This window comes from Ambystoma mexicanum, chromosome 3p, assembly GCF_040938575.1.
Source record: "Ambystoma mexicanum isolate Mex_15411 chromosome 3p, UKY_AmexF1_1, whole genome shotgun sequence".
NCBI classification, from domain to species: domain Eukaryota; kingdom Metazoa; phylum Chordata; class Amphibia; order Caudata; family Ambystomatidae; genus Ambystoma; species Ambystoma mexicanum.
In genome coordinates this window covers 202,688,300-202,705,160 of record NC_090925.1, presented here as the reverse complement: position 1 = coordinate 202,705,160, position 16,861 = coordinate 202,688,300, and the positions used below count along the sequence as shown (strand labels likewise).

Sequence of the window (16,861 nt, the reverse complement as noted above, 5' to 3'; positions counted from 1 at the left end):
GCCCTCAGTTGCCCTGTAGCTCTCACGTGCATCTCCTCTCAGTGTCTAATCTAACTCGTAATAGCAATAATCATAAGTAAAGGTTTGTCATTTCGGACCCTTCTTTGGTGTTTCATTCCCAGTGGGGCTCCAGCCCCTCTTTTGAAATCTGATTTCGGACCCCTCTTTGGTGTTTCATCCCCGTGGGGCTTCACTTCAGCCACTCTCTTGAAAGCCGATTTCGGACCCCTTTTTGGTGTTTCATCCACCGTGGGGTTCCAGCCCCTCTCTTGAAAGACGATTTCGGACCCCTCTTTGGTGTTTCATCCCCTTGGGGCTCCAGCCCCTCTCTTGAAAGGCGATTTCGGACCCCTCTTTGGTGTTTAATCCACGATGGGGCTCCAGCCACTCTCTTGAAAGGCGATTTCAGACCCCTCTTTGGTGTTTCATTCCCGTGGGGCTCCAGCCCCTCTTTTGAAAGACGATTTCGGACCCCTCTTTGGTGTTTAATCCACGATGGGGCTCCAGCCACTCTCTTGAAAGCCGATTTCAGACCCCTCTTTGGTGTTTCATCCCCGTGGGGCTTCACTTCAGCCACTCTCTTGAAAGCCGATTTCGGACCCCTTTTTGGTGTTTCATCCACCGTGGGGATCCAGCCCCTCTCTTGAAAGACGATTTCAGACCCCTCTTTGGTGTCTAGAAAGCAGATTTCAGACCCCTCTTTGGTGTTTCATCCACCGTGGGGATCCAGCCCCTCTCTTGAAAGACGATTTCAGACCCCTCTTTGGTGTCTAGAAAGCCGATTTCAGACCCCTCTTTGGTGTTTCATCCACAGCCCCTCTCTTGAAAGACGATTTCGGACCCCTCTTTGGTGTTTCATCCCCTTGGGGCTCCAGCCCCTCTCTTGAAAGGCGATTTCGGACCCCTCTTTGGTGTTTAATCCACGATGGGGCTCCAGCCACTCTCTTGAAAGGCGATTTCAGACCCCTCTTTGGTGTTTCATTCCCGTGGGGCTCCAGCCCCTCTTTTGAAAGACGATTTCGGACCCCTCTTTGGTGTTTCATCCACCGTGGGGATCCAGCCCCTCTCTTGAAAGACGATTTCAGACCCCTCTTTGGTGTCTAGAAAGCAGATTTCAGACCCCTCTTTGGTGTTTCATCCACCGTGGGGATCCAGCCCCTCTCTTGAAAGACGATTTCAGACCCCTCTTTGGTGTTTCATCCCCATGGGGCTCCAGCTACTCTCTTGAAAGTCGATTTGGGACCCCTCTTTGGTGTCTAGAAAGCCGATTTCGACCTGTGTGTATTGCATTATTGCATAGGTATGAACATGCTTGCTTTCCAGGAAACTGGGATTACACCAGATTATTTAACCCAGGTAAAGATGGAATATACTATCCAGGCCCAGTCCCAAGAAGGGCAGTTACGAAGTGCATGGCACAGCCCATCGAGGGCTGCGGCCATGAAGTTAGCCGTTATTAGTCCATTTATATATTTTGGAATTTCCTCAGTGATAAATGTCTCAATCCAAGCAGTGTGGTCTGTATCCCAAGTAGCTTTAGACTGAGTCATGCCCATGTGATATGCACTAGTTACAAACTAGCACCAGTCTCCCTTAAATACTGGGTTAGTCAGAACACTGTGTTGGGTGGAGTTGCATTGCTTGCCAAAATCTTCGGTTACCATGGTTACATAACATTTCTAGCATTTCACTCCATCTCAGAGATTCTTTGTTGCTTTGAGGGTGCTTGCACCTGTTTCTGTAAGATTGCTGTGATTTTCAGATTGCTTCGAGCCTCTGGATCCTCAAGGAGTGTTCTCATTCCGGCTCTCACCGAGGCCTGTGCCTCTGCCATAGCTTGGTCAGGCTTTTAAGGCTCCAAATGCAAGGTCTTGTTTTTAGACTTCATGTTTCATACTCAGACAGGGCTTCTCTAGGATCACTCACCAGGGTATGTTAATGTCAAGCCTTATTTATTCATATTTTTATTTGATTGTTCATTTATAACACGCTTAATACCAGCGAGTGGTTTCTAAGCCCGGGATCAGGATTCAAACCTGTGTTGTGCCGCGTTGTCTTCCTTCCATGACAAATGCGTTTCCCCTGAGCTATCCTTCCTCCCCACCCGCATTTTCATTAATGGTTAAGCAAAAGGATTGATTAGTTTGCTTTCAAGACAGACTACTAGCTGCTAACCCATTCCCAACCAACTAATCCGCCATGCCCTCCAGTACCATCATTTTTATATTCTCTGTGGCACCTGACATTCAAAGTTTTGAGAAACACTTAACAGGCCTTCTGGCATGCCCACCTCCCACCTAAAACAATACCTCCCATTGTCCTAAAATGTAGGAGGTCCTTGGTGTTCTTGCTGAGAGCTACCACAAGTTGTTGCACTTCTGGGTAAAAATGGCAGGTCCGTCCTGTTTCTGGTCTTGTTCTCCTCCGGTGAGGGGTATAGAGCCTCCTCCCCATGACGACCTCCCGTGCAGATGAGAAACTCATCACCCCGGCCGCTGGAGCCAGTGTGATCCATTGGCTTCACTTCATGGCTTTGCTCTAGTGCACTCAAGCAGGCCAAAAGTCTGCAGTCAGCGGTTTAGGTCACATGTACAGTTTAGTTTATAAAAGCCAAGCATTGATTGGAGCAAATACAGTGGTAATGGGGCAATTAACCAATAAACAAAATCCGCTAGGAGTTAAAAAACAAAAAAGAAACACTAGGGTGATGAAGTGGAATGATGTCGTGATGGGGGCGGCAACACAGATTCAATCAGCTGCTTCCCTTTTATTTTTTCCTCTGCACAATTCCTCAGGCTGCTGCAGGTGAATTGAGGCCCCCTCAGTACAGCTAGGACAATGTCATGGCCCGAAACGCAAATAAGGGTTTTGTGAAAATCATTGTAGCTGAAGTGGTGTTGAAAACAACATACCGAAATCCTGATCGAACTATCTTGATTACTGTGCTGTACCACAAAGACTGACTATGCATCTGTGTGTTTCTCATAAGCTCAACAACCTCAAATGTGGGCGAGACTAGATACTGTGTGAAGAGTACATGTTCTATTATCACAGCAACCTAAATCGTGTGTGGTGGTAGAGCACATGTTTACCACCTCAGTACCGTTTCTGGAAGTCAAAGCAGTCAGCAAACAGCAATATACTTTCATAGAATTGTTATAGTCTTCCCCTAACACTAAACTCTGATCCTCTATACTACTCTCCCGGTACAGCCACACCATGAAATCCACAGGGTAAGGATACTGTATCAGTATCAACACTCTTATTGGCGTTCTGAACCATTTCTCTCACCACCACCATTGCATTAGTGACATAGCAGTACCAATAGATTGTTTTCAGGATCTCTTATCTTGCTGATCTAAAGTGAAAAACAAATTAACAATAATATCTTAGATCAGAGACATGGGGCGGTTCAGGGTACATTTCAGGAGCTTGGGTTGCTTTAGTAGCAATGGTAAATTTCTTTTCCAACACATTTGGGGTGGGGGTCAGTTTTGAGGATTGTGAGTCAGTGTTTATAGTACGAAGGCAATCCTTATCAGAGATTCAATTAGGGAGAGCTTCAGAGGGCAAGGGGAGAACCCCACGTGGGCCAGGTATTTATGGAAGAAACCCTACCAGTGAACGATTTAGAGGCCGATTCATGGAATAATTAGCGCGGCGCAAGTGGGCAAAAACGTGCGATTCGCAGTGGAATAGCGAAAATCGCAGTGAACGTGCGAAAATCGCACGAAAAGCAGCGCACGTCGATTCATGGAAGGCCGTGCGCGAGAAAACCAGCGGATGTGCGAAAAAAAAGTGCGCGGCGCACGTTGGCGCACGTTGGCGCACAGGCCATCTAACAGCGTGCGCCAGGTCACAGCGAAAATCGCACAGGCCACAGCGAAATTCGCACATAGCGCGGCGCACGCAATAAAAGTAGGCGGAACACGGGCGTAACACTCGGAATGGGGAACAACTAGCCAAAACGTGGGCGTCACGGGGGAAGTACAGGGCACAAGTGCGCGGAACGCCCACACGCTCGCCTACAACACGTATTCATGGAATAGAATAGGGGAAAAAAGCGCACGCTCAAACCAGCGCACAGGCACAAACACGACCGCCACAAGAAAGGAGGCGGTAGCGTCTCTGCGGCTGTAAGAAATGTGCGCCAAAAGGTGCGCCAACAAATAGCACCTATATACTGCCATGATGAATGTCCCATACTGTGGCCCTCCAGGAAAAATGACGTGCAAAGGGGTACCCACAAACACGGACACCCGCTGACAAAAAATACGTGTTACAGGGGTTCGCGTGAAGTTCCTCACGCGATCGGGCCTGGGGGAGCGGGCTACGTGTATTACAGGGGTTCGCGTGAAGTTCCTCACGCGATCGGGCCTGGGGGAGCGGGCTACGTGTATTTCAGGGGTTCGCGTGAAGTTCCACACGCGATCGGGCATGGGGGAGCGGGCTACGTGTATTACAGGGGTTCGCGTGAAGTTCCACACGCGATCGGGCCTGGGGGAGCGGGCTACGTGTATTACAGGGATTCGCGTGAAGTTCCTCACGCGATCGGGCCTGGGGGAGCGTGCTACGTGTATTTCAGGGGTTCGCGTGAAGTTTCACACGCGAATAGCCTGGGCGCGTGAATTTGAGGGGTTCGCGTGAAGTTCCACACGCGATCGGGCCTGGGGGAGCGGGCTACGTGTATTACAGGGGTTCGCGTGAAGTTCCACACGCGATCGGGCCTGGGGGAGCGGGCTACGTGTATTACAGGGGTTCGCGTGAAGTTCCTCACGCGATCGGGCCTGGGGGAGCGTGCTACGTGTATTTCAGGGGTTCGCGTGAAGTTTCACACGCGAATAGCCTGGGCGCGTGAATTTGAGGGGTTCGCGTGAAGTTCCACACGCGATCGGGCCTGGGGGAGCGGGCTACGTGTATTACAGGGGTTCGCGTGAAGTTCCTCACGCGATCGGGCCTGGGGGAGCGTGCTACGTGTATTTCAGGGGTTCGCGTGAAGTTCCTCACGCGATCGGGCCTGGGGGAGCGTGCTACGTGTATTTCAGGGGTTCGCGTGAAGTTTCACACGCGAATAGCCTGGGCGCGTGAATTTGAGGGGTTCGCGTGAAGTTCCACACGCGATCGGGCCTGGGGGAGCGGGCTACGTGTATTACAGGGGTTCGCGTGAAGTTCCTCACGCGATCGGGCCTGGGGGAGCGTGCTACGTGTATTTCAGGGGTTCGCGGGAAGTTCCACACGCGAATAGCCTGGGCGCGTGTATTTCAGGGGTTCGCGGGAAGTTCCACACGCGAATAGCCTGGGCGCGTGTATTTCAGGGGTGCGCGGGAAGTTCCACACGCGAATAGGCTGGGCGCGTGTATTTCAGGGGTGCGCGGGAAGTTCCACACGCGAATAGCCTGGGCGCGTGTATTTCAGGGGTTCGCGGGAAGTTCCACACGCGAATAGCCTGGGCGCGTGAATTTGAGGGGTGCGCGGGAAGTTCCACACGCGAATAGCCTGGGCCCGTGTATTTCAGGGGTGCGCGGGGAGTTCCACACGCGAATAGCCTGGGCCCGGGTATTTCAGGGGTGCGCGGGAAGTTCCACACGCGAATAGCCTGGGCGCGTGTATTTCAGGGGTGCGCGGGAAGTTTTACACGCGAATAGCCTGGGCGCGTGTATTTCAGGGGTGCGCGGGAAGTTTTACACGCGAATAGCCTGGGCGCGTGTATTTCAGGGGTGCGCGGGAAGTTAAACACGCGATTTCTGCACGGTACGTGTATTTCAGGGGTGCCGGGGAGTCCCACATGTGATTTGACAGTGTGGGTCCTCCCAGGTGTACCCTGTACACCCTCCACGGCCCCTGCAGGCAGCCCACACCACAGGGGACTACCCTGCATCCCTGGTCATGTCCCGCAGGCAGCCCACCCAACATGGGCATGCCCCCCAGCAAAGGCACATGTCTCCTTGAACTAATGAACACCAACACATGTCCCCTTGCACCCCCACCCCCCAGCACTGTGGGGCACATGCCAGCAGTCCCCCACCCATGTCCAACTCATGTCTCCCACCACCCCCACCCCCCAGCCACCAGGGTCACCCTCCACCAGGGCCCCACTCATGTCTCCCACCACCCCCACCCCCCAGCACTGTGGGGCACCTGCCAGCAGGCCCCCACCCATGTCCAACTCATGTCTCCCACCACCCCCACACCCCAGCACTGTGGGGCACCTGCCAGCAGGCCCCCACCCATGTTCAACTCATGTCTCCCACCACCCCCACCCCCCAGCACTGTGGGGCACCTGCCAGCAGGCCCCCACCCATGTCCAACTCATGTCTCCCACCACCCCCACCCCCCAGCCACCAGGGTCACCCTCCACCAGGGCCCCACTCATGTCTCCCACCACCCCCACCCCCCAGCAGTGCAGGGTCACCCTCCACCAGGGCCCCACTCATGTCTCCCACCACCCCCACCCCCCAGCACTGTGGGGCACCTGCCAGCAGGCCCCCACCCATGTCCAACTCATGTCCCCCACCACCCCACCCCCCAGCACTGTGGGGCACCTGCCAGTAGGCCCCCACCCATGTCCAACTCATGTCTCCCACCACCCCCACACACCAGCACTGTGGGGCACCTGCCAGCAGGCCCCCACCCATGTTCAACTCATGTCTCCCACCACCCCCACACCCCAGCACTGTGGGGCACCTGCCAGCAGGCCCCCACCCATGTCCAACTCATGTCTCCCACCACCCCCACCCCCCAGCCACCAGGGTCACCCTCCACCAGGGCCCCACTCATGTCTCCCACCACCCCCACCCCCCAGCACTGTGGGGCACCTGCCAGCAGGCCCCCACCCATGTCCAACTCATGTCTCCCACCACCCCCACACCCCAGCACTGTGGGGCACCTGCCAGCAGGCCCCCACCCATGTTCAACTCATGTCTCCCACCACCCCCACACCCCAGCACTGTGGGGCACCTGCCAGCAGGCCCCCACCCATGTCCAACTCATGTCTCCCACCACCCCCACACCCCAGCACTGTGGGGCACCTGCCAGCAGGCCCCCACCCATGTTCAACTCATGTCTCCCACCACCCCCACCCCCCAGCACTGTGGGGCACCTGCCAGCAGGCCCCCACCCATGTCCAACTCATGTCTCCCACCACCCCCACCCCCCAGCCACCAGGGTCACCCTCCACCAGGGCCCCACTCATGTCTCCCACCACCCCCACCCCCCAGCAGTGCAGGGTCACCCTCCACCAGGGCCCCACTCATGTCTCCCACCACCCCCACCCCCCAGCACTGTGGGGCACCTGCCAGCAGGCCCCCACCCATGTCCAACTCATGTCCCCCACCACCCCACCCCCCAGCACTGTGGGGCACCTGCCAGTAGGCCCCCACCCATGTCCAACTCATGTCTCCCACCACCCCCACACCCCAGCACTGTGGGGCACCTGCCAGCAGGCCCCCACCCATGTTCAACTCATGTCTCCCACCACCCCCACACCCCAGCACTGTGGGGCACCTGCCAGCAGGCCCCCACCCATGTCCAACTCATGTCTCCCACCACCCCCACCCCCCAGCCACCAGGGTCACCCTCCACCAGGGCCCCACTCATGTCTCCCACCACCCCCACCCCCCAGCACTGTGGGGCACCTGCCAGCAGGCCCCCACCCATGTCCAACTCATGTCTCCCACCACCCCCACACCCCAGCACTGTGGGGCACCTGCCAGCAGGCCCCCACCCATGTTCAACTCATGTCTCCCACCACCCCCACACCCCAGCACTGTGGGGCACCTGCCAGCAGGCCCCCACCCATGTCCAACTCATGTCTCCCACCACCCCCACCCCCCAGCCACCAGGGTCACCCTCCACCAGGGCCCCACTCATGTCTCCCACCACCCCCACCCCCCAGCACTGTGGGGCACCTGCCAGCAGGCCCCCACCCATGTCCAACTCATGTCTCCCACCACCCCCACACCCCAGCACTGTGGGGCACCTGCCAGCAGGCCCCCACCCATGTCCAACTCATGTCTCCCACCACCCCCACACCCCAGCACTGTGGGGCACCTGCCAGCAGGCCCCCACCCATGTCCAACTCATGTCCCCCACCACCCCCACCCCCCAGCCACCAGGGTCACCCTCCACCAGGGCCCCACTCATGTCTCCCACCACCCCCACCCCCCAGCAGTGCAGGGTCACCCTCCACCAGGCCCCCACTCATGTCTACCACCACCCCCACCCCCCAGCCACCAGGGTCACCCTCCACCAGGCCCCCACTCATGTCCCCCTGCACCCCCACCCCCCTGCCACCATGTGCAGCCCCCACCAGGTCCTCACAATCCCCAATCATGTGCGTAATGGTCAGCCTCCACAGCCAAAAAGACCTACCAAGTAACCCATTCACCCACATGGAAATGGAAATCACATGTTACACCCCCAATGTACATGAAGCAAATGAACCCATGTCCGTCACACACATATTTTCAAATTGAATGGGAAAACACACAACATGACATGCATGAAACCAAGGAGATGAAACCACACAGTGAACAATGGAAAAAAAAAATGTATTGAAAAAAATACAAATGCCAAAGAAAGAAAACTAACTACAATTTAAATGTGAAAAAATAAGCTGCATGTCCGCATAAAAACACAAAACTAGAAAATCAAATCAAAAAAAATGTCCAAAGTGAAATGTAAAAAGTCTCCATGCAACAAAGAACTATGTACAAAAATAACAAGGGTCCATCATCACAACTGAACTAAGGAAACCTCCTAAAAAACCTACCTAAATATCAACTATATACAAAAAGTGGAGCAGTGTCCGTCGACTCCAAATAATAATAAGAACGAAAGGAAACCTAAAACTAAAGAACTATATACAAAGGCGGCGGGCAAGTCCAGCGGCTCACTCTGTGGTGTTCCGGGCCAGGGCATCATCGAACTCCTGTTCGATGTCCCGGAGGCGGTCCAGTTCCATGGCCCCGAGGGTCCGCAGGGACGACGCCGTGTCCACCTCCAACCCCCTGCGGATTGCCTCGAGGCACTCGGCCCGCCTCAGGGCCCTCCGCATGGAGTTCTCCGCCCTGACCATTGTGAGCCGCGCCTCTTCCGCCCGCCGCCGCTCCGCACCTACGGCGTGGCACAACCGCTGCCACACGGAAGACACTCTCTGTCCTGGGTCCTCCTGCCCTCCGGCCGATGCCTGCCCCTCCGATGTCGAAGGCCCCGAGCCTTCATGGCTCCCACCATCTTGCTGCTGCTGCTGCTCTGCCTCTGCCCGTGCACTGCCTCCTGCTGCCTGCACATCCTCCGCCGGCTGGGGTGCACCTGTTGATGTGGCCACCCCTGCTGGACGTCCGACTCCCGACTGTGGCAGGGATGCCTCCTCCACCAGCCTGGCCGCACTGTCAGAGGCAGCTCCACAGGGCACCCAGGTGACTGATGGGTGGGAAGATGGCACAGAGGACGACTGGCGCGTAGGGGGTCCAGTTGAGGAGGGGGTCGGAGCAAGCCCCATCAGACAGCGGAATCCGGTCTGGGTGACCTGTCCCAGCAGGCTGACGTGGTCAACGAGCCATTCGAGATGACGTGCAGTCTCTCCATGAAAAGACTGCAGGTCACCTCGCATGGCCCGTTGACGCAACGCCACACCAGCCAGGACAGGCTCAACCCGGTCCCGGATGGCCACGTCCGCAGGCAGAGGAAGGCCAGTTGACGTCAGCTCATCCCCTGCCTGAAAACGGGTCTGGACGTAGGCATCCCTGCTGGTGCAAGATGATGCAGGGACAGGATCGGGGACAGGATTGCACACAGGCACCTCCGCGGCCGCCTGTGCTGCCTCCTGTCCCTGGTCCTGGACTGCACCACTAGCACCAGTGGGATCCCCACCTCCAGACCCCGTCTCTGGTGCTTGCGCGGCCCCCTCCTCCACCAAACCCCCCACCAACCTGGATGACTCTGTGCCATCTTCCCCTGTTGGGCCCTGTGGGGTCCCAGCTGCCCCTTCTGCTGCCGAGGAGTCCAACTGCAACCTCCGCCTCTTGGACCCCCCCCCGGCAGCTGCGGCCTGGGACGCGGCACCGGACTCCTCACTCCCCGACGAGATGACAACACGGGAGGGGAGCCGGGCCTTGCGTCTCCGGCTGGCGGTCGGATCCCCGCCGCTGTGCTCCACAGCACCTTCTCCGCCCTCTTCATCAGTTGACGCTGCAGACAGGGAGAAACAAAACACAGGCATCAGGGCACTGTACAATGGACACATACACGCATGACAGTTGCACATGAGTGGCATTGGCAAACCTCAGACATGTCATCACAATCCCCAACACACATGTCATTGCAACTGGCACACATGAGCCATACCACAGCCATATCGCAACTGCCACCACCATCCCTACACATACAACAGCATCAGCAGCCAAAGGGGAGCCATACATCACATGCAACACAGGAAGTGCAACACACATGTACACACACCACCACACTTGCATGCATGTCTACACCTCTGCCAAGTGTCGCACTGTTCAGACGGGCATCCATGTCACATCTGCCAATCAGGCTTCCACATACCGCTGTCACATGCATCCATGTAGCATCACTGTTGCACCTTTGACAAATACACACACATGCACATGTACACAGTGCTCATACATGCAGCCGAAAACAACATACATGCCTGACATCACGGACATGTCTACTTACATACACATTCATCCAAACATGTGTGCACGCACAACTGCATTTGCCATGCAAGCCCACACACACAAGCACCATCCATGTCTCACACATTACAGCCCTCGCATGTGTCAGCCCCACGGCCCTGTACACCCCCACCCATACTCCACCCCATACAAACAGATGTGCAACCGGCACAATGGGGAATGATCACCACACGCCCTGCTCACAACCAGGATGCATGTACACTCACCGTTCGACTCCAGACGGCTCTGCTTCTCTAGGACCTGGACGTGGAGCGCTGGGGATATGCGTTCCAGGACCCCCATCTGTTCTTCCGACAAGTGGCCCCGGCGCCCCTTGGCATCCGCTGCCTTCAAGAGGCGCCGGGCCTTGTTCAGGGTCCTGGACCTGAAGTCCTCCCAGCGCTTCCTGACATGTTGTAAGTCCCGGACTGCCACCCCCTCCGCGTTGATGGCAGTCACGATGTCTGTCCAGATCCGAGTCCGTCCTTCCTTGTCGGCGCGGGAACTTCCAAAGAGGGCATCATACTGCCCCAGGACTTGCTCCACCAGGACACCAACTTCGGTGGCACTGAAGCTGGTGCCCCTCTGCCTCTCTGGCCGGGGGTTGTCAGTGGTCACAGATGGTGTTAGCCCCGACATGACAACCCCAGAGGCAGGAGTGGGTGGGCAACTGGGTCCTGGGGCTGGGCTGTGGAGCGATGGGATTCCAGTCGGGAGTCTTCTGTTCCAGCAGGGGTGGTCACAGCAACAGCACCCCTGGCTGATGTGCAGGCAGCAAATGGCAGTGCACGTGGGCAGCAGGCAGTCAGGCAGCAGCAGATAGCAGGTGGGAGCGTGCTCGGGGCTCTGGGGGGCAGTAATTCGGCCTTCTGGGCAGGAGCGTGGTCTCCCGTGTGCTCACGCGTGGCCAGCTTGGTACGGAGTGAATTGGCACGTGAAAATCCTGCACGTCAGCGTGAAAACCGAGGAAAGGCCCTAAGCGCGTAAGCGCGTCAGCACGCATACGCGATTCCATTGGACCAAAGGCCCTCAGCGCGTAAGCGCGTCTGTGACGTGACCCGCACGGGTGTTTCCCACACTGCACGTGATGACAGAGCACACGTGGAAAGACTGCACGTCAGAGTCTCATCGCGTGTGATTGGTGGAAATGGCCGTACACCGGGATACAGGTGCGCTGACGTGCTTGCGTGTGTAAGTGTCCGCGCACACCTCATATACACGTACATAGGCCAATCGCGTGTACACGCACTTTTGTCCAATTACACGCGATGAGACTCTGACGTGCAGTCTTTCCACGTGTGCTCTGTCATCACGTGCAGTGTGGGAAACACCCGTGCGGGTCACGTCACAGACGCGCTTACGCGCTGAGGGCCTTTGGTCCAATGGAATCGCGTATTTTTGTATATAGTTGATATTTAGGTAGGTTTTTTAGGAGGTTTCCTTAGTTCTGTTGTGATGATGGACCCTTTTTATTTTTGTACATAGTTCTTTGTTGCACGGAGAGTTTTTGCATTTCACTTTGGACAAAATTTTTTGGATTAGATTTTCTAGTTTTTATGCGGACATGCAGCTTCTTTTTTCACATTTACATTGTAGTTAGTTTTCTTTCTTTAGCATTCGTATTTTTTTCTAATACATTTTTTTTTACATTGTTCACTGTGTGGTTTCATCTCATTGGTTTCATGCATGTCATGTTGTGTGTTTTCCCATTCAATTGGAAAATATGTGTGTGACGGACATGGGTTCATTTGCTTCATGAACATTGGGGGTGTAACATGTGATTTCCATTTCCATGTGGGTGAATGGGTTACTTGGTAGGGCTTTTTGGCTGTGGAGGCTGACCATTACGCACATTGTGAGGACCTGGTGGGGGCTGCACATGGTGGCAGGGGGGTGGGGGTGGTGGGAGACATGAGTGGGGGCCTGGTGGAGGGTGCCCCTGCACTGCTGGGGGGTGGGGGTGGTGGGAGACATGAGTGGGGCCCTGGTGGAGGGTGCCCCTGCACTGCTGGGGGGTGGGGGTGGTGGGAGACATGAGTGGGGGCCTGGTGGAGGGTGACCCTGCACTGCTGGGGGGTGGGGGTGGTGGGAGCCATGAGTGGGGGCCTGGTGGAGGGTGCCCCTGGTGGCGGGGGGGTGGGGGTGATAGGGGACATGAGTGGGGGCCTGGTGGAGGGTGACCCTGGTGGCTGGGGGGTGGGGGTGGTGGGAGACATGAGTTGGACATGGGTGGGGGCCTGCTGGCAGGTGCCCCACAGTGCTGGGGGGTGGGGGTGGTGGGAGACATGAGTGGGGGCCTGGTGGAGGGTGACCCTGGTGGCTGGGGGGTGGGGGTGGTGGGAGACATGAGTGGGGGCCTGGTGGAGGGTGCCCCTGCACTGCTGGGGGGTGGGGGTGGTGGGAGACATGAGTGGGGGCCTGGTGGAGGGTGCCCCTGCACTGCTGGGGGGTGGGGGTGGTGGGAGACATGAGTGGGGCCCTGGTGGAGGGTGACCCTGGTGGCTGGGGGGTGGGGGTGGTGGGAGACATGAGTTGGACATGGGTGGGGGCCTGCTGGCAGGTGCCCCACAGTGCTGGGGGGTGGGGGTGGTGGGAGACATGAGTTGGACATGGGTGGGGGCCTGCTGGCAGGTGCCCCACAGTGCTGGGGGGTGGGGGTGGTGGGAGACATGAGTGGGGCCCTGGTGGAGGGTGACCCTGGTGGCTGGGGGGTGGGGGTGGTGGGAGACATGAGTTGGACATGGGTGGGGGCCTACTGGCAGGTGCCCCACAGTGCTGGGGGGTGGGGGTGGTGGGAGACATGAGTTGGACATGGGTGGGGGCCTGCTGGCAGGTGCCCCACAGTGCTGGGGGGTGGGGGTGGTGGGAGACATGAGTGGGGGCCTGGTGGAGGCTGCCCCTGCACTGCTGGGGGGTGGGGGTGGTGGGAGACATGAGTGGGGGCCTGGTGGAGGCTGCCCCTGCACTGCTGGGGGGTGGGGGTGGTGGGAGACATGAGTGGGGGCCTGGTGGAGGCTGCCCCTGCACTGCTGGGGGGTGGGGGTGGTGGGAGACATGAGTGGGGGCCTGGTGGAGGGTGCCCCTGCACTGCTGGGGGGTGGGGGTGGTGGGAGACATGAGTGGGGGCCTGGTGGAGGGTGCCCCTGCACTGCTGGGGGGTGGGGGTGGTGGGAGACATGAGTGGGGGCCTGGTGGAGGGTGACCCTGGTGGCTGGGGGGTGGGGGTGGTGGGAGACATGAGTGGGGGCCTGGTGGAGGCTGCCCCTGCACTGCTGGGGGGTGGGGGTGGTGGGAGACATGAGTGGGGGCCTGGTGGAGGCTGCCCCTGCACTGCTGGGGGGTGGGGGTGGTGGGAGACATGAGTGGGGGCCTGGTGGAGGGTGCCCCTGCACTGCTGGGGGGTGGGGGTGGTGGGAGACATGAGTGGGGGCCTGGTGGAGGGTGACCCTGGTGGCTGGGGGGTGGGGGTGGTGGGAGACATGAGTGGGGGCCTGGTGGAGGGTGCCCCTGCACTGCTGGGGGGTGGGGGTGCAGGGGGACATGAGCAGGTGTGCAGGGTAGTCCCCTGTTTTGTGGGCTGCCTGCAGGGGCTGTGGAGGGTGTACAGGGAACACCTGTGAGGACCCACCCAGCCTGATTGCGTGTGATAATTCCCGCACACCCCTGTAATACACGTACCAAGCCAAATCGCGTGTGATAATTCCCACGCACCCCTGTAATACACGTACCTGGCCAAATCGCATGTGAAACTTCCCGCGTACCCCTGTAATACACGTACCCTGGCCAATCGCGTGTTGAACTTCCCGCGTACCCCTGTAATACACGTACCCTGGCCAATCGCGTGTTAAACTTCCCGCGTACCCCTGTAATACACGTACCCTGGCTAATCGCGTGTATAATTTCACGCGTACCCCTGTAATACACGTACCCTGGCCAATCGCGTGTTAAACTTCCCGCGTACCCCTGTAATACACGTACCCTGGCCAATCGCGTGTTAAACTTCCCGCGTACCCCTGTAATACACGTACCCTGGCTAATCGCGTGTTAAACTTCCCGCGTACCCCTGTAATACACTTACCCTGGCTAATCGCGTGTTAAACCTCCCGCATACCCCTGTAATACACGTACCCTGGCCAATCGCATGTTAAACTTCCCGCGTACCCCTGTAATACACGTACCCTGGCTAATCGCGTGTATGACTTCACGTGTACCCCTGTAATACACTTACACTGGCTAATCGCGTGTTAAACTTCCCGCGTACCCCTGTAATACACGTACCCTGGCCAATCGCGTGTTAAACTTCCCGCGTACCCCTGTAATACACGTACCCTGGCTAATCGCGTGTATGACTTCACGTGTACCCCTGTAATACACTTACCCTGGCTAATCGCGTGTTAAACTTCCCGCGTACCCCTGTAATACACGTACCCTGGCCAATCGCGTGTTAAACTTCCCGCGTACCCCTGTAATACACGTACCCTGGCCAATCGCGTGTTAAACTTCCCGCGTACCCCTGTAATACACGTACCCTGGCTAATCGCGTGTATGACTTCACGTGTACCCCTGTAATACACTTACCCTGGCTAATCGCGTGTATGACTTCACGTGTACCCCTGATATGCACGTTACCCGCTTTGCATTCCTTGTTTGGCTGCCCTGTAAACTGGTCCAGGGTTAGCGCAGCCCTTTGCGATGATTTAGCGATTTTGCTGGCTTTTCCTTGCGCGAGGGCGTTCTTGGGGGCGTTACTGGCGCTGCTGCAGGGTCGCTGCGATACTCTGCGCCACGGCTGGTTTGGGAGCATGAAATCCATGAATACGCTGTGCGCGGAAATCGGTTTTATCGCACGTGCCTGGTGCAGTCAATCGCACGCGGACACTCTGCGCCAGCCGATTGCGACACTTTTCTGCGAAATTCTATGAATTACCCTGTTAATGTCTCTGGTGTCAAGGTCATGTATTGATCTCAGAGGTGGTGACCATATCCGAAAGGTTATGACTTTGCATTAGTTCAGAGGAAGAGGCATGAGAGACATTATAAACCAGAACAGAAACCAATATAACTGTGATGCATAACACAGACATTTCCGTCTTTAAATGACTTGTGATGCAGTCCGCTAACAATGGGTCACACGGACCCCCGTAGGGTGCCTCTGTAACTTAACGGCCAAGTTTGAGACCAACAGAACCTGGTGGGTCCCCTTCATTGTGGAGCCAAAGCTGACTTCCTCTGGTGTATCTTCAACAGTACAAAATCGCCTGGCTGCAGAGAGTGACCGGATACAAGTGCTTCTTTAGGCAGAGCTGCCTTGACCCTGTTATGAAAAACTAACAGAAGAAATTAAGGACTTTACATACCCCAATCATTTGTCATCAGTTAATTACAGACTAACCTTGACATATTTTACAGTTATCGATTAATGCAGCCTCATAGGCCTCCCCTCTCTACCGTGCCTGCTGATTGGGGATGATCTGGACCATGTACATTATGTTGCACATTCAGAGTTGTAAAGAACATTTTCATCATATTATTTACATAGTGCGACCCCTGGCTGCTGTTAATGGTAACAGGTGCATCAAACCTGACCACAGAATCGTGACCAATTCCATGAATACAGTTACAGAATTTGCCCTTTGACAGGGGTATGCCTCCACCCACCCAGAGAACGCATCTGGAATCACAAACAGATACTGTCAGTTATTGCAACGGAGAAGTTGAAGAAAATCAATATGAAGACCCACAAAAGGACCACAATGGGAAGGGTGTGCTCCCTGGATGGCAGGAATAGTTCTCCCACATTATTCTGGAGGCAGATTATGCAACACCTGCAATGCTCTTGAGACACTTTTAGGAAGTCAGGAGTGAACCAGGACTTATTCAATGACATAATCATCCCATGAGGGTGGCCAGGGCACACCCAGACAAGATGCAACAACCTATTCATGCCCCTCACGGTCGGACTGGATCATAAAATTATCTTGGGCACCAATAAAAAAGTGTCCCACAGTTGTAAATGGCTTTTCATTCCTTTTGTGACACTGTTTGAATAGTAGCGAAGGATGATGTGTTTGATAAAATGTGATGCAAATTGTTCATTTGAAAGAATATTTGTTCAGCAACACTGGTCAAAACTATTAGCCACGTAGTGAACTAATCAAACTGGCCCACATAGCCAA

At 56.3% G+C, this 16,861-nt stretch overlaps 1 protein-coding gene across 1 annotated transcript in view; it reads right to left on the bottom strand.

Moving 5' to 3' along the window:
* The window catches only part of LRRC23 (leucine rich repeat containing 23), a 774,543-nt gene extending 758,663 nt beyond the window's left edge, over window positions 1-15,880 (bottom strand). Inside the window, exon 1 of the mRNA XM_069650643.1 lies at window positions 15,787-15,880. The gene's annotated coding sequence lies outside the window, so the exon portion shown is untranslated. The remainder of the gene's footprint in view (window positions 1-15,786) is intronic.
* Window positions 15,881-16,861: the final 981 nt, after the last annotated feature.